The sequence below is a fragment of the Larus michahellis genome, chromosome 1 (genome assembly GCF_964199755.1).
Source record: "Larus michahellis chromosome 1, bLarMic1.1, whole genome shotgun sequence".
In the NCBI taxonomy this organism is placed as follows: Eukaryota; Metazoa; Chordata; class Aves; order Charadriiformes; family Laridae; genus Larus; species Larus michahellis.
The window spans coordinates 79,404,014-79,425,260 of record NC_133896.1 but is presented as its reverse complement, the minus strand read 5'-3'; positions in this window follow the sequence as shown (position 1 = coordinate 79,425,260).

The following is a 21,247-nucleotide window of genomic DNA, read 5'->3' as shown; positions in this document are numbered from 1 at the left end:
CATCTTGACATATCTCCCACATTGATCGCAGTGTCTCCAGGAACGGCATTCAAGGAGCCAGGAACTTATCTGCCCACACTGTCCGGGGACAGTTCCGTAAAACCAATCTACATCCTGCTATATCTCCCACATGGAAAATGCCAGGAGGGAGAAGTGGGGATTATGTTTAGACTTTCTCAGAACTGCTTCAAATCAACTAGATATCTTTGTGCTGTAAATCTCCCAACAGCCAAACGCAAAAGCAGCAAACATCTCGCTGTGTGTCCCACATCCAAAGTGCCAAGAGAGAGCTTGCTCTCCCTGTCTTTGAGTACTGTTTTCACTGTCCCGGTTACCTCTTTGCTAACATTCTCTTCAGAGCTGCAGTGAAACCAGGAACCATGTGGAGAAGGCACCCACACTGAAAATGCCTGGAAGGAACGTTGGGGCTTCTTCTCAGTGCCTCTGACATAGGGTTTCACTGTCCCGGGAAAGTCTCTGCTAACACCCTGCAGAGCGCAGTGCCCAATATACGGAAACGTCTTGCGGTATCTCCTACAGGGAAAGTGCCAGGAGGAATTGTGGAGCTTGTTCTCAGTGTCTCTGAGAATTGCTCTGATTATCCGTGTGACCTCTTTGCTAAGACTCTCCAGAGAGCCGTCCTCAAAACAAACACACATCTTGACATATCTCCCACGTTGATCGCAGTGTCTCCAGGAACGGCATTCAAGGAGCCAGGCACTTATCTGCCCACACTGTCCGGGGACAGTTCCTTAAAACCAATCTACATCCTGCTATATCTCCCACATGGAAAATGCCAGGAGGGAGAAGTGGGGATTATGTTTAGACTTTCTCAGAACTGCTTCAAATCAACTAGATATCTTTGTGCTGTAAATCTCCCAACAGCCAAACGCAAAAGCAGCAAACATCTCGCTGTGTGTCCCACATCCAAAGTGCCAAGAGAGAGCTTGCTCTCCCTGTCTTTGAGTACTGTTTTCACTGTCCCGGTTACCTCTTTGCTAACATTCTCTTCAGAGCTGCAGTGAAACCAGGAACCATGTGGAGAAGGCACCCACACTGAAAATGCCTGGAAGGAACGTTGGGGCTTCTTCTCAGTGCCTCTGACATAGGGTTTCACTGTCCCGGGAAAGTCTCTGCTAACACCCTGCAGAGCGCAGTGCCCAATATACAGAAACGTCTTGCGGTATCTCCTCCAGGGAAAGTGCCAGGAGGAATTGTGGAGCTTGTTCTCAGTGTCTCTGAGAATTGCTCTGATTATCCGTGTGACCTCTTTGCTAAGACTCTCCAGAGAGCCGTCCTCAAAACAAACACACATCTTGACATATCTCCCACATTGATCGCAGTGTCTCCAGGAACGGCATTCAAGGAGCCAGGAACTTATCTGCCCACACTGTCCGGGGACAGTTCCGTAAAACCAATCTACATCCTGCTATATCTCCCACATGGAAAATGCCAGGAGGGAGAAGTGGGGATTATGTTTAGACTTTCTCAGAACTGCTTCAAATCAACTAGATATCTTTGTGCTGTAAATCTCCCAACAGCCAAACGCAAAAGCAGCAAACATCTCGCTGTATGTCCCACATCCAAAGTGCCAAGAGAGTAATGTAGAGCTTGCTCTCCCTGTCTTTGAGTACTGTTTTCACTGTCCCGGTTACCTCTTTGCTAACATTCTCTTCAGAGCTGCAGTGAAACCAGGAACCATGTGGAGAAGGCACCCACACTGAAAATGCCTGGAAGGAACGTTGGGGCTTCTTCTCAGTGCCTCTGACATAGGGTTTCACTGTCCCGGGAAAGCCTCTGCTAACACCCTGGAGAGCGCAGTGCCCAATATACGGAAACGTCTTGCGGTATCTCCTACAGGGAAAGGGCCAGGAGGAATTGTGGAGCTTGTTCTCAGTGTCTCTGAGAATTGCTCTCATTATCCGTGTGACCTCTTTGCTAAGACTCTCCAGAGAGCCGTCCTCAAAACAAACACACATCTTGACATATCTCCCACGTTGATCGCAGTGTCTCCAGGAACGGCATTCAAGGAGCCAGGAACTTATCTGCCCACACTGTCCGGGGACAGTTCCTTAAAACCAATCTACATCCTGCTATATCTCCCACATGGAAAATGCCAGGAGGGAGAAGTGGGGATTATGTTTAGACTTTCTCAGAACTGCTTCAAATCAACTAGATATCTTTGTGCTGTAAATCTCCCAACAGCCAAACGCAAAAGCAGCAAACATCTCGCTGTGTGTCCCACATCCAAAGTGCCGAGAGAGCTTGCTCTCCCTGTCTTTGAGTACTGTTTTCACTGTCCCGGTTACCTCTTTGCTAACATTCTCTTCAGAGATGCAGTGAAACCAGGAACCATGTGGAGAAGGCACCCACACTGAAAATGCCTGGAAGGAACGTTGGGGCTTCTTCTCAGTGTCTCTGACATAGGGTTTCACTGTCCCGGGAAAGCCTCTGCTAACACCCTGCAGAGCGCAGTGCCCAATATACAGAAACGTCTTGCGGTATCTCCTACAGGGAAAGTGCCAGGAGGAATTGTGGAGCTTGGTCTCAGTGTCTCTGAGAATTGCTCCGATTATCCGTGTGACCTCTTTGCTAAGACTCTCCAGAGAGCCGTCCTCAAAACCAACACACATCTTGACATATCTCCCACGTTGATCGCAGTGTCTCCAGGAACGGCATTCAAGGAGCCAGGAACTTATCTGCCCACACTGTCCGGGGACAGTTCCGTAAAACCAATCTACATCCTGCTATATCTCCCACATGGAAAATGCCAGGAGGGAGAAGTGGGGATTATGTTTAGACTTTCTCAGAACTGCTTCAAATCAACTAGATATCTTTGTGCTGTAAATCTCCCAACAGCCAAACGCAAAAGCAGCAAACATCTCGCTGTGTGTCCCACATCCAAAGTGCCAAGAGAGAGCTTGCTCTCCCTGTCTTTGAGTACTGTTTTCACTGTCCCGGTTACCTCTTTGCTAACATTCTCTTCAGAGCTGCAGTGAAACCAGGAACCATGTGGAGAAGGCACCCACACTGAAAATGCCTGGAAGGACGTTGGGGCTTCTTCTCAGTGTCTCTGACATAGGGTTTCACTGTCCCGGGAAAGTCTCTGCTAACACCCTGCAGAGCGCAGTGCCCAATATACAGAAACGTCTTGCGGTATCTCCTCCAGGGAAAGTGCCAGGAGGAATTGTGGAGCTTGTTCTCAGTGTCTCTGAGAATTGCTCTGATTATCCGTGTGACCTCTTTGCTAAGACTCTCCAGAGAGCCGTCCTCAAAACAAACACACATCTTGACATATCTCCCACGTTGATCGCAGTGTCTCCAGGAACGGCATTCAAGGAGCCAGGAACTTATCTGCCCACACTGTCCGGGGACAGTTCCGTAAAACCAATCTACATCCTGCTATATCTCCCACATGGAAAATGCCAGGAGGGAGAAGTGGGGATTATGTTTAGACTTTCTCAGAACTGCTTCAAATCAACTAGATATCTTTGTGCTGTAAATCTCCCAACAGCCAAATGCAAAAGCAGCAAACATCTCGCTGTGTGTCCCACATCCAAAGTGCCAAGAGAGAGCTTGCTCTCCCTGTCTTTGAGTACTGTTTTCACTGTCCCGGTTACCTCTTTGCTAACATTCTCTTCAGAGCTGCAGTGAAACCAGGAACCATGTGGAGAAGGCACCCACACTGAAAATGCCTGGAAGGAACGTTGGGGCTTCTTCTCAGTGCCTCTGACATAGGGTTTCACTGTCCCAGGAAAGTCTCTGCTAACACCCTGCAGAGCGCAGTGCCCAATATACAGAAACGTCTTGCGGTATCTCCTACAGGGCAAGTGCCAGGAGGAATTGTGGACCTTGTTCTCAGTGTCTCTGAGAATTGCTCTGATTATCCGTGTGACCTCTTTGCTAAGACTCTCCAGAGAGCCGTCCTCAAAACAAACACACATCTTGACATATCTCCCACATTGATCGCAGTGTCTCCAGGAACGGCATTCAAGGAGCCAGGAACTTATCTGCCCACACTGTGCGGGGACAGTTCCGTAAAACCAATCTACATCCTGCTATATCTCCCACATGGAAAATGCCAAGAGGGAGAAGTGGGGATTATGTTTAGACTTTCTCAGAACTGCTTCAAATCAACTAGATATCTTTGTGCTGTAAATCTCCCAACAGCCAAACGCAAAAGCAGCAAACATCTCGCTGTATGTCCCACATCCAAAGTGCCAAGAGAGTAATGTAGAGCTTGCTCTCCCTGTCTTTGAGTACTGTTTTCACTGTCCCGGTTACCTCTTTGCTAACATTCTCTTCAGAGCTGCAGTGAAACCAGGAACCATGTGGAGAAGGCACCCACACTGAAAATGCCTGGAAGGAACGTTGGGGCTTCTTCTCAGTGCCTCTGACATAGGGTTTCACTGTCCCGGGAAAGTCTCTGCTAACACCCTGCAGAGCGCAGTGCCCAATATACAGAAACGTCTTGCGGTATCTCCTCCAGGGAAAGTGCCAGGAGGAATTGTGGAGCTTGTTCTCAGTGTCTCTGAGAATTGCTCTGATTATCCGTGTGACCTCTTTGCTAAGACTCTCCAGAGAGCCGTCCTCAAAACAAACACACATCTTGACATATCTCCCACATTGATCGCAGTGTCTCCAGGAACGGCATTCAAGGAGCCAGGAACTTATCTGCCCACACTGTCCGGGGACAGTTCCGTAAAACCAATCTACATCCTGCTATATCTCCCACATGGAAAATGCCAGGAGGGAGAAGTGGGGATTATGTTTAGACTTTCTCAGAACTGCTTCAAATCAACTAGATATCTTTGTGCTGTAAATCTCCCAACAGCCAAACGCAAAAGCAGCAAACATCTCGCTGTATGTCCCACATCCAAAGTGCCAAGAGAGTAATGTAGAGCTTGCTCTCCCTGTCTTTGAGTACTGTTTTCACTGTCCCGGTTACCTCTTTGCTAACATTCTCTTCAGAGCTGCAGTGAAACCAGGAACCATGTGGAGAAGGCACCCACACTGAAAATGCCTGGAAGGAACGTTGGGGCTTCTTCTCAGTGCCTCTGACATAGGGTTTCACTGTCCCGGGAAAGCCTCTGCTAACACCCTGGAGAGCGCAGTGCCCAATATACGGAAACGTCTTGCGGTATCTCCTACAGGGAAAGGGCCAGGAGGAATTGTGGAGCTTGTTCTCAGTGTCTCTGAGAATTGCTCTCATTATCCGTGTGACCTCTTTGCTAAGACTCTCCAGAGAGCCGTCCTCAAAACAAACACACATCTTGACATATCTCCCACGTTGATCGCAGTGTCTCCAGGAACGGCATTCAAGGAGCCAGGAACTTATCTGCCCACACTGTCCGGGGACAGTTCCTTAAAACCAATCTACATCCTGCTATATCTCCCACATGGAAAATGCCAGGAGGGAGAAGTGGGGATTATGTTTAGACTTTCTCAGAACTGCTTCAAATCAACTAGATATCTTTGTGCTGTAAATCTCCCAACAGCCAAACGCAAAAGCAGCAAACATCTCGCTGTGTGTCCCACATCCAAAGTGCCGAGAGAGCTTGCTCTCCCTGTCTTTGAGTACTGTTTTCACTGTCCCGGTTACCTCTTTGCTAACATTCTCTTCAGAGATGCAGTGAAACCAGGAACCATGTGGAGAAGGCACCCACACTGAAAATGCCTGGAAGGAACGTTGGGGCTTCTTCTCAGTGTCTCTGACATAGGGTTTCACTGTCCCGGGAAAGCCTCTGCTAACACCCTGCAGAGCGCAGTGCCCAATATACAGAAACGTCTTGCGGTATCTCCTACAGGGAAAGTGCCAGGAGGAATTGTGGAGCTTGGTCTCAGTGTCTCTGAGAATTGCTCCGATTATCCGTGTGACCTCTTTGCTAAGACTCTCCAGAGAGCCGTCCTCAAAACCAACACACATCTTGACATATCTCCCACGTTGATCGCAGTGTCTCCAGGAACGGCATTCAAGGAGCCAGGAACTTATCTGCCCACACTGTCCGGGGACAGTTCCGTAAAACCAATCTACATCCTGCTATATCTCCCACATGGAAAATGCCAGGAGGGAGAAGTGGGGATTATGTTTAGACTTTCTCAGAACTGCTTCAAATCAACTAGATATCTTTGTGCTGTAAATCTCCCAACAGCCAAACGCAAAAGCAGCAAACATCTCGCTGTGTGTCCCACATCCAAAGTGCCAAGAGAGAGCTTGCTCTCCCTGTCTTTGAGTACTGTTTTCACTGTCCCGGTTACCTCTTTGCTAACATTCTCTTCAGAGCTGCAGTGAAACCAGGAACCATGTGGAGAAGGCACCCACACTGAAAATGCCTGGAAGGACGTTGGGGCTTCTTCTCAGTGTCTCTGACATAGGGTTTCACTGTCCCGGGAAAGTCTCTGCTAACACCCTGCAGAGCGCAGTGCCCAATATACAGAAACGTCTTGCGGTATCTCCTCCAGGGAAAGTGCCAGGAGGAATTGTGGAGCTTGTTCTCAGTGTCTCTGAGAATTGCTCTGATTATCCGTGTGACCTCTTTGCTAAGACTCTCCAGAGAGCCGTCCTCAAAACAAACACACATCTTGACATATCTCCCACGTTGATCGCAGTGTCTCCAGGAACGGCATTCAAGGAGCCAGGAACTTATCTGCCCACACTGTCCGGGGACAGTTCCGTAAAACCAATCTACATCCTGCTATATCTCCCACATGGAAAATGCCAGGAGGGAGAAGTGGGGATTATGTTTAGACTTTCTCAGAACTGCTTCAAATCAACTAGATATCTTTGTGCTGTAAATCTCCCAACAGCCAAATGCAAAAGCAGCAAACATCTCGCTGTGTGTCCCACATCCAAAGTGCCAAGAGAGAGCTTGCTCTCCCTGTCTTTGAGTACTGTTTTCACTGTCCCGGTTACCTCTTTGCTAACATTCTCTTCAGAGCTGCAGTGAAACCAGGAACCATGTGGAGAAGGCACCCACACTGAAAATGCCTGGAAGGAACGTTGGGGCTTCTTCTCAGTGCCTCTGACATAGGGTTTCACTGTCCCAGGAAAGTCTCTGCTAACACCCTGCAGAGCGCAGTGCCCAATATACAGAAACGTCTTGCGGTATCTCCTACAGGGCAAGTGCCAGGAGGAATTGTGGACCTTGTTCTCAGTGTCTCTGAGAATTGCTCTGATTATCCGTGTGACCTCTTTGCTAAGACTCTCCAGAGAGCCGTCCTCAAAACAAACACACATCTTGACATATCTCCCACATTGATCGCAGTGTCTCCAGGAACGGCATTCAAGGAGCCAGGAACTTATCTGCCCACACTGTGCGGGGACAGTTCCTTAAAACCAATCTACATCCTGCTATATCTCCCACATGGAAAATGCCAAGAGGGAGAAGTGGGGATTATGTTTAGACTTTCTCAGAACTGCTTCAAATCAACTAGATATCTTTGTGCTGTAAATCTCCCAACAGCCAAACGCAAAAGCAGCAAACATCTCGCTGTATGTCCCACATCCAAAGTGCCAAGAGAGTAATGTAGAGCTTGCTCTCCCTGTCTTTGAGTACTGTTTTCACTGTCCCGGTTACCTCTTTGCTAACATTCTCTTCAGAGCTGCAGTGAAACCAGGAACCATGTGGAGAAGGCACCCACACTGAAAATGCCTGGAAGGAACGTTGGGGCTTCTTCTCAGTGTCTCTGACATAGGGTTTCACTGTCCCGGGAAAGCCTCTGCTAACACCCTGCAGAGCGCAGTGCCCAATATACAGAAACGTCTTGCGGTATCTCCTACAGGGAAAGTGCCAGGAGGAATTGTGGAGCTTGGTCTCAGTGTCTCTGAGAATTGCTCTGATTATCCGTGTGACCTCTTTGCTAAGACTCTGCAGAGAGCCGTCCTCAAAACCAACACACATCTTGACATATCTCCCACGTTGATCGCAGTGTCTCCAGGAACGGCATTCAAGGAGCCAGGAACTTATCTGCCCACACTGTCCGGGGACAGTTCCGTAAAACCAATCTACATCCTGCTATATCTCCCACATGGAAAATGCCAGGAGGGAGAAGTGGGGATTATGTTTAGACTTTCTCAGAACTGCTTCAAATCAACTAGATATCTTTGTGCTGTAAATCTCCCAACAGCCAAATGCAAAAGCAGCAAACATCTCGCTGTGTGTCCCACATCCAAAGTGCCAAGAGAGAGCTTGCTCTCCCTGTCTTTGAGTACTGTTTTCACTGTCCCGGTTACCTCTTTGCTAACATTCTCTTCAGAGCTGCAGTGAAACCAGGAACCATGTGGAGAAGGCACCCACACTGAAAATGCCTGGAAGGACGTTGGGGCTTCTTCTCAGTGTCTCTGACATAGGGTTTCACTGTCCCGGGAAAGTCTCTGCTAACACCCTGCAGAGCGCAGTGCCCAATATACAGAAACGTCTTGCGGTATCTCCTCCAGGGAAAGTGCCAGGAGGAATTGTGGAGCTTGTTCTCAGTGTCTCTGAGAATTGCTCTGATTATCCGTGTGACCTCTTTGCTAAGACTCTCCAGAGAGCCGTCCTCAAAACAAACACACATCTTGACATATCTCCCACGTTGATCGCAGTGTCTCCAGGAACGGCATTCAAGGAGCCAGGAACTTATCTGCCCACACTGTCCGGGGACAGTTCCGTAAAACCAATCTACATCCTGCTATATCTCCCACATGGAAAATGCCAGGAGGGAGAAGTGGGGATTATGTTTAGACTTTCTCAGAACTGCTTCAAATCAACTAGATATCTTTGTGCTGTAAATCTCCCAACAGCCAAACGCAAAAGCAGCAAACATCTCGCTGTGTGTCCCACATCCAAAGTGCCAAGAGAGTAATGTAGAGCTTGCTCTCCCTGTCTTTGAGTACTGTTTTCACTGTCCCGGTTACCTCTTTGCTAACATTCTCTTCAGAGCTGCAGTGAAACCAGGAACCATGTGGAGAAGGCACCCACACTGAAAATGCCTGGAAGGAACGTTGGGGCTTCTTCTCAGTGTCTCTGACATAGGGTTTCACTGTCCCGGGAAAGTCTCTGCTAACACCCTGCAGAGCGCAGTGCCCAATATACAGAAACGTCTTGCGGTATCTCCTACAGGGAAAGTGCCAGGAGGAATTGTGGAGCTTGGTCTCAGTGTCTCTGAGAATTGCTCTGATTATCCGTGTGACCTCTTTGCTAAGACTCTGCAGAGAGCCGTCCTCAAAACCAACACACATCTTGACATATCTCCCACGTTGATCGCAGTGTCTCCAGGAACGGCATTCAAGGAGCCAGGAACTTATCTGCCCACACTGTCCGGGGACAGTTCCGTAAAACCAATCTACATCCTGCTATATCTCCCACATGGAAAATGCCAGGAGGGAGAAGTGGGGATTATGTTTAGACTTTCTCAGAACTGCTTCAAATCAACTAGATATCTTTGTGCTGTAAATCTCCCAACAGCCAAATGCAAAAGCAGCAAACATCTCGCTGTGTGTCCCACATCCAAAGTGCCAAGAGAGAGCTTGCTCTCCCTGTCTTTGAGTACTGTTTTCACTGTCCCGGTTACCTCTTTGCTAACATTCTCTTCAGAGCTGCAGTGAAACCAGGAACCATGTGGAGAAGGCACCCACACTGAAAATGCCTGGAAGGACGTTGGGGCTTCTTCTCAGTGTCTCTGACATAGGGTTTCACTGTCCCGGGAAAGTCTCTGCTAACACCCTGCAGAGCGCAGTGCCCAATATACAGAAACGTCTTGCGGTATCTCCTCCAGGGAAAGTGCCAGGAGGAATTGTGGAGCTTGTTCTCAGTGTCTCTGAGAATTGCTCTGATTATCCGTGTGACCTCTTTGCTAAGACTCTCCAGAGAGCCGTCCTCAAAACAAACACACATCTTGACATATCTCCCACGTTGATCGCAGTGTCTCCAGGAACGGCATTCAAGGAGCCAGGAACTTATCTGCCCACACTGTCCGGGGACAGTTCCGTAAAACCAATCTACATCCTGCTATATCTCCCACATGGAAAATGCCAGGAGGGAGAAGTGGGGATTATGTTTAGACTTTCTCAGAACTGCTTCAAATCAACTAGATATCTTTGTGCTGTAAATCTCCCAACAGCCAAATGCAAAAGCAGCAAACATCTCGCTGTGTGTCCCACATCCAAAGTGCCAAGAGAGAGCTTGCTCTCCCTGTCTTTGAGTACTGTTTTCACTGTCCCGGTTACCTCTTTGCTAACATTCTCTTCAGAGCTGCAGTGAAACCAGGAACCATGTGGAGAAGGCACCCACACTGAAAATGCCTGGAAGGAACGTTGGGGCTTCTTCTCAGTGCCTCTGACATAGGGTTTCACTGTCCCAGGAAAGTCTCTGCTAACACCCTGCAGAGCGCAGTGCCCAATATACAGAAACGTCTTGCGGTATCTCCTACAGGGCAAGTGCCAGGAGGAATTGTGGACCTTGTTCTCAGTGTCTCTGAGAATTGCTCTGATTATCCGTGTGACCTCTTTGCTAAGACTCTCCAGAGAGCCGTCCTCAAAACAAACACACATCTTGACATATCTCCCACATTGATCGCAGTGTCTCCAGGAACGGCATTCAAGGAGCCAGGAACTTATCTGCCCACACTGTGCGGGGACAGTTCCTTAAAACCAATCTACATCCTGCTATATCTCCCACATGGAAAATGCCAAGAGGGAGAAGTGGGGATTATGTTTAGACTTTCTCAGAACTGCTTCAAATCAACTAGATATCTTTGTGCTGTAAATCTCCCAACAGCCAAACGCAAAAGCAGCAAACATCTCGCTGTATGTCCCACATCCAAAGTGCCAAGAGAGTAATGTAGAGCTTGCTCTCCCTGTCTTTGAGTACTGTTTTCACTGTCCCGGTTACCTCTTTGCTAACATTCTCTTCAGAGCTGCAGTGAAACCAGGAACCATGTGGAGAAGGCACCCACACTGAAAATGCCTGGAAGGAACGTTGGGGCTTCTTCTCAGTGTCTCTGACATAGGGTTTCACTGTCCCGGGAAAGCCTCTGCTAACACCCTGCAGAGCGCAGTGCCCAATATACAGAAACGTCTTGCGGTATCTCCTCCAGGGAAAGTGCCAGGAGGAATTGTGGAGCTTGGTCTCAGTGTCTCTGAGAATTGATCTGATTATCCGTGTGACCTCTTTGCTAAGACTCTGCAGAGAGCCGTCCTCAAAACCAACACACATCTTGACATATCTCCCACGTTGATCGCAGTGTCTCCAGGAACGGCATTCAAGGAGCCAGGAACTTATCTGCCCACACTGTCCGGGGACAGTTCCGTAAAACCAATCTACATCCTGCTATATCTCCCACATGGAAAATGCCAGGAGGGAGAAGTGGGGATTATGTTTAGACTTTCTCAGAACTGCTTCAAATCAACTAGATATCTTTGTGCTGTAAATCTCCCAACAGCCAAATGCAAAAGCAGCAAACATCTCGCTGTGTGTCCCACATCCAAAGTGCCAAGAGAGAGCTTGCTCTCCCTGTCTTTGAGTACTGTTTTCACTGTCCCGGTTACCTCTTTGCTAACATTCTCTTCAGAGCTGCAGTGAAACCAGGAACCATGTGGAGAAGGCACCCACACTGAAAATGCCTGGAAGGAACGTTGGGGCTTCTTCTCAGTGCCTCTGCCATAGGGTTTCACTGTCCCGGGAAAGTCTCTGCTAACACCCTGCAGAGCGCAGTGCCCAATATACGGAAACGTCTTGCGGTATCTCCTACAGGGCAAGTGCCAGGAGGAATTGTGGAGCTTGTTCTCAGTGTCTCTGAGAATTGCTCTGATTATCCGTGTGACCTCTTTGCTAAGACTCTGCAGAGAGCCGTCCTCAAAACAAACACACATCTTGACATATCTCCCACATTGATCGCAGTGTCTGCAGGAACGGCATTCAAGGAGCCAGGAACTTATCTGCCCACACTGTCCGGGGACAGTTCCTTAAAACCAATCTACATCCTGCTATATCTCCCACATGGAAAATGCCAGGAGGGAGAAGTGGGGATTATGTTTAGACTTTCTCAGAACTGCTTCAAATCAACTAGATATCTTTGTGCTGTAAATCTCCCAACAGCCAAACGCAAAAGCAGCAAACATCTCGCTGTGTGTCCCACATCCAAAGTGCCAAGAGAGAGCTTGCTCTCCCTGTCTTTGAGTACTGTTTTCACTGTCCCGATTACCTCTTTGCTAACATTCTCTTCAGAGCTGCAGTGAAACCAGGAACCATGTGGAGAAGGCACCCACACTGAAAATGCCTGGAAGGAACGTTGGGGCTTCTTCTCAGTGTCTCTGACATAGGGTTTCACTGTCCCGGGAAAGCCTCTGCTAACACCCTGCAGAGCGCTGTGCCCAATATACAGAAACGTCTTGCGGTATCTCCTACAGGGAAAGTGCCAGGAGGAATTGTGGAGCTTGTTCTCAGTGTCTCTGAGAATTGCTCTGATTATCCGTGTGACCTCTTTGCTAAGACTCTGCAGAGAGCCGTCCTCAAAACAAACACACATCTTGACATATCTCCCACGTTGATCGCAGTGTCTCCAGGAACGGCATTCAAGGAGCCAGGAACTTATCTGCCCACACTGTCCGGGGACAGTTCCGTAAAACCAATCTACATCCTGCTATATCTCCCACATGGAAAATGCCAGGAGGGAGAAGTGGGGATTATGTTTAGACTTTCTCAGAACTGCTTCAAATCAACTAGATATCTTTGTGCTGTAAATCTCCCAACAGCCAAATGCAAAAGCAGCAAACATCTCGCTGTGTGTCCCACATCCAAAGTGCCAAGAGAGAGCTTGCTCTCCCTGTCTTTGAGTACTGTTTTCACTGTCCCGGTTACCTCTTTGCTAACATTCTCTTCAGAGCTGCAGTGAAACCAGGAACCATGTGGAGAAGGCACCCACACTGAAAATGCCTGGAAGGAACGTTGGGGCTTCTTCTCAGTGCCTCTGCCATAGGGTTTCACTGTCCCGGGAAAGTCTCTGCTAACACCCTGCAGAGCGCAGTGCCCAATATACGGAAACGTCTTGCGGTATCTCCTACAGGGCAAGTGCCAGGAGGAATTGTGGAGCTTGTTCTCAGTGTCTCTGAGAATTGCTCTGATTATCCGTGTGACCTCTTTGCTAAGACTCTCCAGAGAGCCGTCCTCAAAACAAACACACATCTTGACATATCTCCCACATTGATCGCAGTGTCTCCAGGAACGGCATTCAAGGAGCCAGGAACTTATCTGCCCACACTGTCCGGGGACAGTTCCTTAAAACCAATCTACATCCTGCTATATCTCCCACATGGAAAATGCCAGGAGGGAGAAGTGGGGATTATGTTTAGACTTTCTCAGAACTGCTTCAAATCAACTAGATAGCTTTGTGCTGTAAATCTCCCAACAGCCAAACGCAAAAGCAGCAAACATCTCGCTGTGTGTCCCACATCCAAAGTGCCAAGAGAGACCTTGCTCTCCCTGTCTTTGAGTACTGTTTTCACTGTCCTGGTTACCTCTTTGCTAACATTCTCTTCAGAGCTGCAGTGAAACCAGGAACCATGTGGTGAAGGCACCCACACTGAAAATGCCTGGAAGGAACGTTGGGGCTTCTTCTCAGTGCCTCTGACATAGGGTTTCACTGTCCCGGGAAAGTCTCTGCTAACACCCTGCAGAGCGCAGTGCCCAATATACGGAAACGTCTTGCGGTATCTCCTACAGGGAAAGTGCCAGGAGGAATTGTGGAGCTTGTTCTCAGTGTCTCTGAGAATTGCTCTGATTATCCGTGTGACCTCTTTGCTAAGACTCTCCAGAGAGCCGTCCTCAAAACAAACACACATCTTGACATATCTCCCACGTTGATCGCAGTGTCTCCAGGAACGGCATTCAAGGAGCCAGGAACTTATCTGCCCACACTGTCCGGGGACAGTTCCTTAAAACCAATCTACATCCTGCTATATCTCCCACATGGAAAATGCCAGGAGGGAGAAGTGGGGATTATGTTTAGACTTTCTCAGAACTGCTTCAAATCAACTAGATAGCTTTGTGCTGTAAATCTCCCAACAGCCAAACGCAAAAGCAGCAAACATCTCGCTGTGTGTCCCACATCCAAAGTGCCAAGAGAGAGCTTGCTCTCCCTGTCTTTGAGTACTGTTTTCACTGTCCCGGTTACCTCTTTGCTAACATTCTCTTCAGAGCTGCAGTGAAACCAGGAACCATGTGGAGAAGGCACCCACACTGAAAATGCCTGGAAGGAACGTTGGGGCTTCTTCTCAGTGTCTCTGACATAGGGTTTCACTGTCCCGGGAAAGCCTCTGCTAACACCCTGCAGAGCGCTGTGCCCAATATACAGAAACGTCTTGCGGTATCTCCTACAGGGAAAGTGCCAGGAGGAATTGTGGAGCTTGTTCTCAGTGTCTCTGAGAATTGCTCTGATTATCCGTGTGACCTCTTTGCTAAGACTCTCCAGAGAGCCGTCCTCAAAACCAACACACATCTTGACATATCTCCCACGTTGATCGCAGTGTCTCCAGGAACGGCATTCAAGGAGCCAGGAACTTATCTGCCCACACTGTCCGGGGACAGTTCCGTAAAACCAATCTACATCCTGCTATATCTCCCACATGGAAAATGCCAGGAGGGAGAAGTGGGGATTATGTTTAGACTTTCTCAGAACTGCTTCAAATCAACTAGATATCTTTGTGCTGTAAATCTCCCAACAGCCAAATGCAAAAGCAGCAAACATCTCGCTGTGTGTCCCACATCCAAAGTGCCAAGAGAGAGCTTGCTCTCCCTGTCTTTGAGTACTGTTTTCACTGTCCCGGTTACCTCTTTGCTAACATTCTCTTCAGAGCTGCAGTGAAACCAGGAACCATGTGGAGAAGGCACCCACACTGAAAATGCCTGGAAGGAACGTTGGGGCTTCTTCTCAGTGCCTCTGCCATAGGGTTTCACTGTCCCGGGAAAGTCTCTGCTAACACCCTGCAGAGCGCAGTGCCCAATATACGGAAACGTCTTGCGGTATCTCCTACAGGGAAAGTGCCAGGAGGAATTGTGGAGCTTGTTCTCAGTGTCTCTGAGAATTGCTCTGATTATCCGTGTGACCTCTTTGCTAAGACTCTCCAGAGAGCCGTCCTCAAAACAAACACACATCTTGACATATCTCCCACGTTGATCGCAGTGTCTCCAGGAACGGCATTCAAGGAGCCAGGAACTTATCTGCCCACACTGTCCGGGGACAGTTCCTTAAAACCAATCTACATCCTGCTATATCTCCCACATGGAAAATGCCAGGAGGGAGAAGTGGGGATTATGTTTAGACTTTCTCAGAACTGCTTCAAATCAACTAGATATCTTTGTGCTGTAAATCTCCCAACAGCCAAATGCAAAAGCAGCAAACATCTCGCTGTGTGTCCCACATCCAAAGTGCCAAGAGAGAGCTTGCTCTCCCTGTCTTTGAGTACTGTTTTCACTGTCCCGGTTACCTCTTTGCTAACATTCTCTTCAGAGCTGCAGTGAAACCAGGAACCATGTGGAGAAGGCACCCACACTGAAAATGCCTGGAAGGAACGTTGGGGCTTCTTCTCAGTGCCTCTGACATAGGGTTTCACTGTCCCGGGAAAGTCTCTGCTAACACCCTGCAGAGCGCAGTGCCCAATATACGGAAACGTCTTGCGGTATCTCCTACAGGGCAAGTGCCAGGAAGAATTGTGGAGCTTGTTCTCAGTGTCTCTGAGAATTGCTCTGATTATCCGTGTGACCTCTTTGCTAAGACTCTCCAGAGAGCCGTCCTCAAAACAAACACACATCTTGACATATCTCCCACATTGATCGCAGTGTCTCCAGGAACGGCATTCAAGGAGCCAGGAACTTATCTGCCCACACTGTCCGGGGACAGTTCCTTAAAACCAATCTACATCCTGCTATATCTCCCACATGGAAAATGCCAGGAGGGAGAAGTGGGGATTATGTTTAGACTTTCTCAGAACTGCTTCAAATCAACTAGATAGCTTTGTGCTGTAAATCTCCCAACAGCCAAACGCAAAAGCAGCAAACATCTCGCTGTGTGTCCCACATCGAAAGTGCCAAGAGAGAGCTTGCTCTCCCTGTCTTTGAGTACTGTTTTCACTGTCCCGGTTACCTCTTTGCTAACATTCTCTTCAGAGCTGCAGTGAAACCAGGAACCATGTGGTGAAGGCACCCACACTGAAAATGCCTGGAAGGAACGTTGGGGCTTCTTCTCAGTGCCTCTGCCATAGGGTTTCACTGTCCCGGGAAAGTCTCTGCTAACACCCTGCAGAGCGCAGTGCCCAATATACGGAAACGTCTTGCGGTATCTCCTACAGGGAAAGTGCCAGGAGGAATTGTGGAGCTTGTTCTCAGTGTCTCTGAGAATTGCTCTGATTATCCGTGTGACCTCTTTGCTAAGACTCTCCAGAGAGCCGTCCTCAAACCAAACACACATCTTGACATATCTCCCACGTTGATCGCAGTGTCTCCAGGAACGGCATTCAAGGAGCCAGGAACTTATCTGCCCACACTGTCCGGGGACAGTTCCTTAAAACCAATCTACATCCTGCTATATCTCCCACATGGAAAATGCCAGGAGGGAGAAGTGGGGATTATGTTTAGACTTTCTCAGAACTGCTTCAAATCAACTAGATATCTTTGTGCTGTAAATCTCCCAACAGCCAAATGCAAAAGCAGCAAACATCTCGCTGTGTGTCCCACATCCAAAGTGCCAAGAGAGAGCTTGCTCTCCCTGTCTTTGAGTACTGTTTTCACTGTCCCGGTTACCTCTTTGCTAACATTCTCTTCAGAGCTGCAGTGAAACCAGGAACCATGTGGAGAAGGCACCCACACTGAAAATGCCTGGAAGGAACGTTGGGGCTTCTTCTCAGTGCCTCTGCCATAGGGTTTCACTGTCCCGGGAAAGTCTCTGCTAACACCCTGCAGAGCGCAGTGCCCAATATACGGAAACGTCTTGCGGTATCTCCTACAGGGAAAGTGCCAGGAGGAATTGTGGAGCTTGTTCTCAGTGTCTCTGAGAATTGCTCTGATTATCCGTGTGACCTCTTTGCTAAGACTCTCCAGAGAGCCGTCCTCAAAACAAACACACATCTTGACATATCTCCCACATTGATCGCAGTGTCTCCAGGAACGGCATTCAAGGAGCCAGGAACTTATCTGCCCACACTGTCCGGGGACAGTTCCTTAAAACCAATCTACATCCTGCTATATCTCCCACATGGAAAATGCCAGGAGGGAGAAGTGGGGATTATGTTTAGACTTTCTCAGAACTGCTTCAAATCAACTAGATATCTTTGTGCTGTAAATCTCCCAACAGCCAAACGCAAAAGCAGCAAACATCTCGCTGTGTGTCCCACATCGAAAGTGCCAAGAGAGAGCTTGCTCTCCCTGTCTTTGAGTACTGTTTTCACTGTCCCGGTTACCTCTTTGCTAACATTCTCTTCAGAGCTGCAGTGAAACCAGGAACCATGTGGAGAAGGCACCCACACTGAAAATGCCTGGAAGGAACGTTGGGGCTTCTTCTCAGTGTCTCTGACATAGGGTTTCACTGTCCCGGGAAAGCCTCTGCTAACACCCTGCAGAGCGCAGTGCCCAATATACAGAAACGTCTTGCGGAATCTCCTACAGGGAAAGTGCCAGGAGGAATTGTGGAGCTTGTTCTCAGTGTCTCTGAGAATTGCTCTGATTATCCGTGTGACCTCTTTGCTAAGACTCTGCAGAGAGCCGTCCTCAAAACAAACACACATCTTGACATATCTCCCACGTTGATCGCAGTGTCTCCAGGAACGGCATTCAAGGAGCCAAGAACTTTTCTGCCCACACCGTCCGGGGACAGTTCCGTAAAACCAATCTACATCCTGCTATATCTCCCACATGGAAAATGCCAGGAGGGAGAAGTGGGGATTATGTTTAGACTTTCTCAGAACTGCTTCAAATCAACTAGATATCTTTGTGCTGTAAATCTCCCAACAGCCAAACGCAAAAGCAGCAAACATCTCGCTGTGTGTCCCACATCCAAAGTGCCAAGAGAGAGCTTGCTCTCCCTGTCTTTGAGTACTGTTTTCACTGTCCCGGTTACCTCTTTGCTAACATTCTCTTCAGAGCTGCAGTGAAACCAGGAACCATGTGGAGAAGGCACCCACACTGAAAATGCCTGGAAGGAACGTTGGGGCTTCTTCTCAGTGCCTCTGACATAGGGTTTCACTGTCCCGGGAAAGCCTCTGCTAACACCCTGGAGAGCGCAGTGCCCAATATACAGAAACGTCTTGCGGTATCTCCTCCAGGGAAAGTGCCAGGAGGAATTGTGGAGCTTGTTCTCAGTGTCTCTGAGAATTGCTCTGATTATCCGTGTGACCTCTTTGCTAAGACTCTCCAGAGAGCCGTCCTCAAAACAAACACACATCTTGACATATCTCCCACGTTGATCGCAGTGTCTCCAGGAACGGCATTCAAGGAGCCAGGAACTTTTCTGCCCACACTGTCCGGGGACAGTTCCGTAAAACCAATCTACATCCTGCTATATCTCCCACATGGAAAATGCCAGGAGGGAGAAGTGGGGATTATGTTTAGACTTTCTCAGAACTGCTTCAAATCAACTAGATATCTTTGTGCTGTAAATCTCCCAACAGCCAAACGCAAAAGCAGCAAACATCTCGCTGTATGTCCCACATCCAAAGTGCCAAGAGAGAGCTTGCTCTCCCTGTCTTTGAGTACTGTTTTCACTGTCCCGGTTACCTCTTTGCTAACATTCTCTTCAGAGCTGCAGTGAAACCAGGAACCATGTGGAGAAGGCACCCACACTGAAAATGCCTGGAAGGAACGTTGGGGCTTCTTCTCAGTGCCTCTGACATAGGGTTTCACTGTCCCGGGAAAGTCTCTGCTAACACCCTGCAGAGCGCAGTGCCCAATATACAGAAACGTCTTGCGGTATCTCCTACAGGGAAAGTGCCAAGAGGAATTGTCGAGCTTGTTCTCAGTGTCTCTGAGAATTGCTCTGATTATCCGTGTGACCTCTTTGCTAAGACTCTCCAGAGAGCCGTCCTCAAAACCAACACACATCTTGACATATCTCCCACGTTGATCGCAGTGTCTCCAGGAACGGCATTCAAGGAGCCAGGAACTTATCTGCCCACACTGCCCGGGGACAGTTCCTTAAAATCAATCTACATCCTGCTATGTCTCCCACACGGAAAATGCCAGGAGGGAGAAGTGGGGATTATGTTTAGACTTTCTCAGAACTGCTTCAAATCAACTAGATAGCTTTGTGCTGTAAATCTCCCAACAGCCAAACGCAAAAGCAGCAAACATCTCGCTGTGTGTCCCACATCCAAAGTGCCAAGAGAGAGCTTGCTCTCCCTGTCTTTGAGTACTGTTTTCACTGTCCCGGTTACCTCTTTGCTAACATTCTCTTCAGAGTTGCAGTGAAACCAGGAACCATGTGGAGAAGGCACCCACACTGAAAATGCCTGGAAGGAACGTTGGGGCTTCTTCTCAGTGCCTCTGACATAGGGTTTCACTGTCCCGGGAAAGCCTCTGCTAACACCCTGCAGAGCGCAGTGCCCAATATACAGAAACGTCTTGCGGTATCTCCTACAGGGAAAGTGCCAGGAGGAATTGTCGAGCTTGTTCTCAGTGTCTCTGAGAATTGCTCTGATTATCCGTGTGACCTCTTTGCTAAGACTCTGCAGAGAGCCGTCCTCAAAACCAACACACATCTTGACATATCTCCCACGTTGATCGCAGTGTCTCCACGAACGGCATTCAAGGAGCCAGGAACTTATCTGCCCACACTGTCCGGGGACAGTTCCGTAAAACCAATCTACATCCTGCTATATCTCCCACATGGAAAATGCCAGGAGGGAGAAGTGGGGATTATGTTTAGACTTTCTCAGAACTGCTTCAAATCAACTAGATATCTTTGTGCTGTAAATCTCCCAACAGCCAAATGCAAAAGCAGCAAACATCTCGCTGTGTGTCCCACATCCAAAGTGCCAAGAGAGAGCTTGCTCTCCCTGTCTTTGAGTACTGTTTTCACTGTCCCGGTTACCTCTTTGCTAACATTCTCTTCAGAGCTGCAGTGAAACCAGGAACCATGTGGAGAAGGCACCCACACTGAAAATGCCTGGAAGGAACGTTGGGGCTTCTTCTCAGTGCCTCTGACATAGGGTTTCACTGTCCCGGGAAAGTCTCTGCTAACACCCTGCAGAGCGCAGTGCCCAATATACAGAAACGTCTTGCGGTATCTCCTCCAGGGAAAGTGCCAGGAGGAATTGTGGAGCTTGTTCTCAGTGTCTCTGAGAATTGCTCTGATTATCCGTGTGACCTCTTTGCTAAGACTCTCCAGAGAGCCGTCCTCAAAACAAACACACATCTTGACATATCTCCCACATTGATCGCAGTGTCTCCAGGAACGGCATTCAAGGAGCCAGGAACTTATCTGCCCACACTGTCCGGGGACAGTTCCTTAAAACCAATCTACATCCTGCTATATCTCCCACATGGAAAATGCCAAGAGGGAGAAGTGGGGATTATGTTTAGACTTTCTCAGAACTGCTTCAAATCAACTAGATATCTTTGTGCTGTAAATCTCCCAACAGCCAAACGCAAAAGCAGCAAACATCTCGCTGTATGTCCCACATCCAAAGTGCCAAGAGAGTAATGTAGAGCTTGCTCTCCCTGTCTTTGAGTACTGTTTTCACTGTCCCGGTTACCTCTTTGCTAACATTCTCTTCAGAGCTGCAGTGAAACCAGGAACCATGTGGAGAAGGCACCCACACTGAAAATGCCTGGAAGGAACGTTGGGGCTTCTTCTCAGTGCCTCTGACATAGGGTTTCACTGTCCCGGGAAAGCCTCTGCTAACACCCTGCAGAGCGCAGTGCCCAATATACAGAAACGTCTTGCGGTATCTCCTACAGGGAAAGTGCCAGGAGGAATTGTCGAGCTTGTTCTCAGTGTCTCTGAGAATTGCTCTGATTATCCGTGTGACCTCTTTGCTAAGACTCTCCAGAGAGCCGTCCTCAAAACAAACACACATCTTGACATATCTCCCACATTGATCGCAGTGTCTCCAGGAACGGCATTCAAGGAGCCAGGAACTTTTCTGCCCACACTGTCCGGGGACAGTTCCGTAAAACCAATCTACATCCTGCTATATCTCCCACATGGAAAATGCCAGGAGGGAGAAGTGGGGATTATGTTTAGACTTTCTCAGAACTGCTTCAAATCAACTAGATATCTT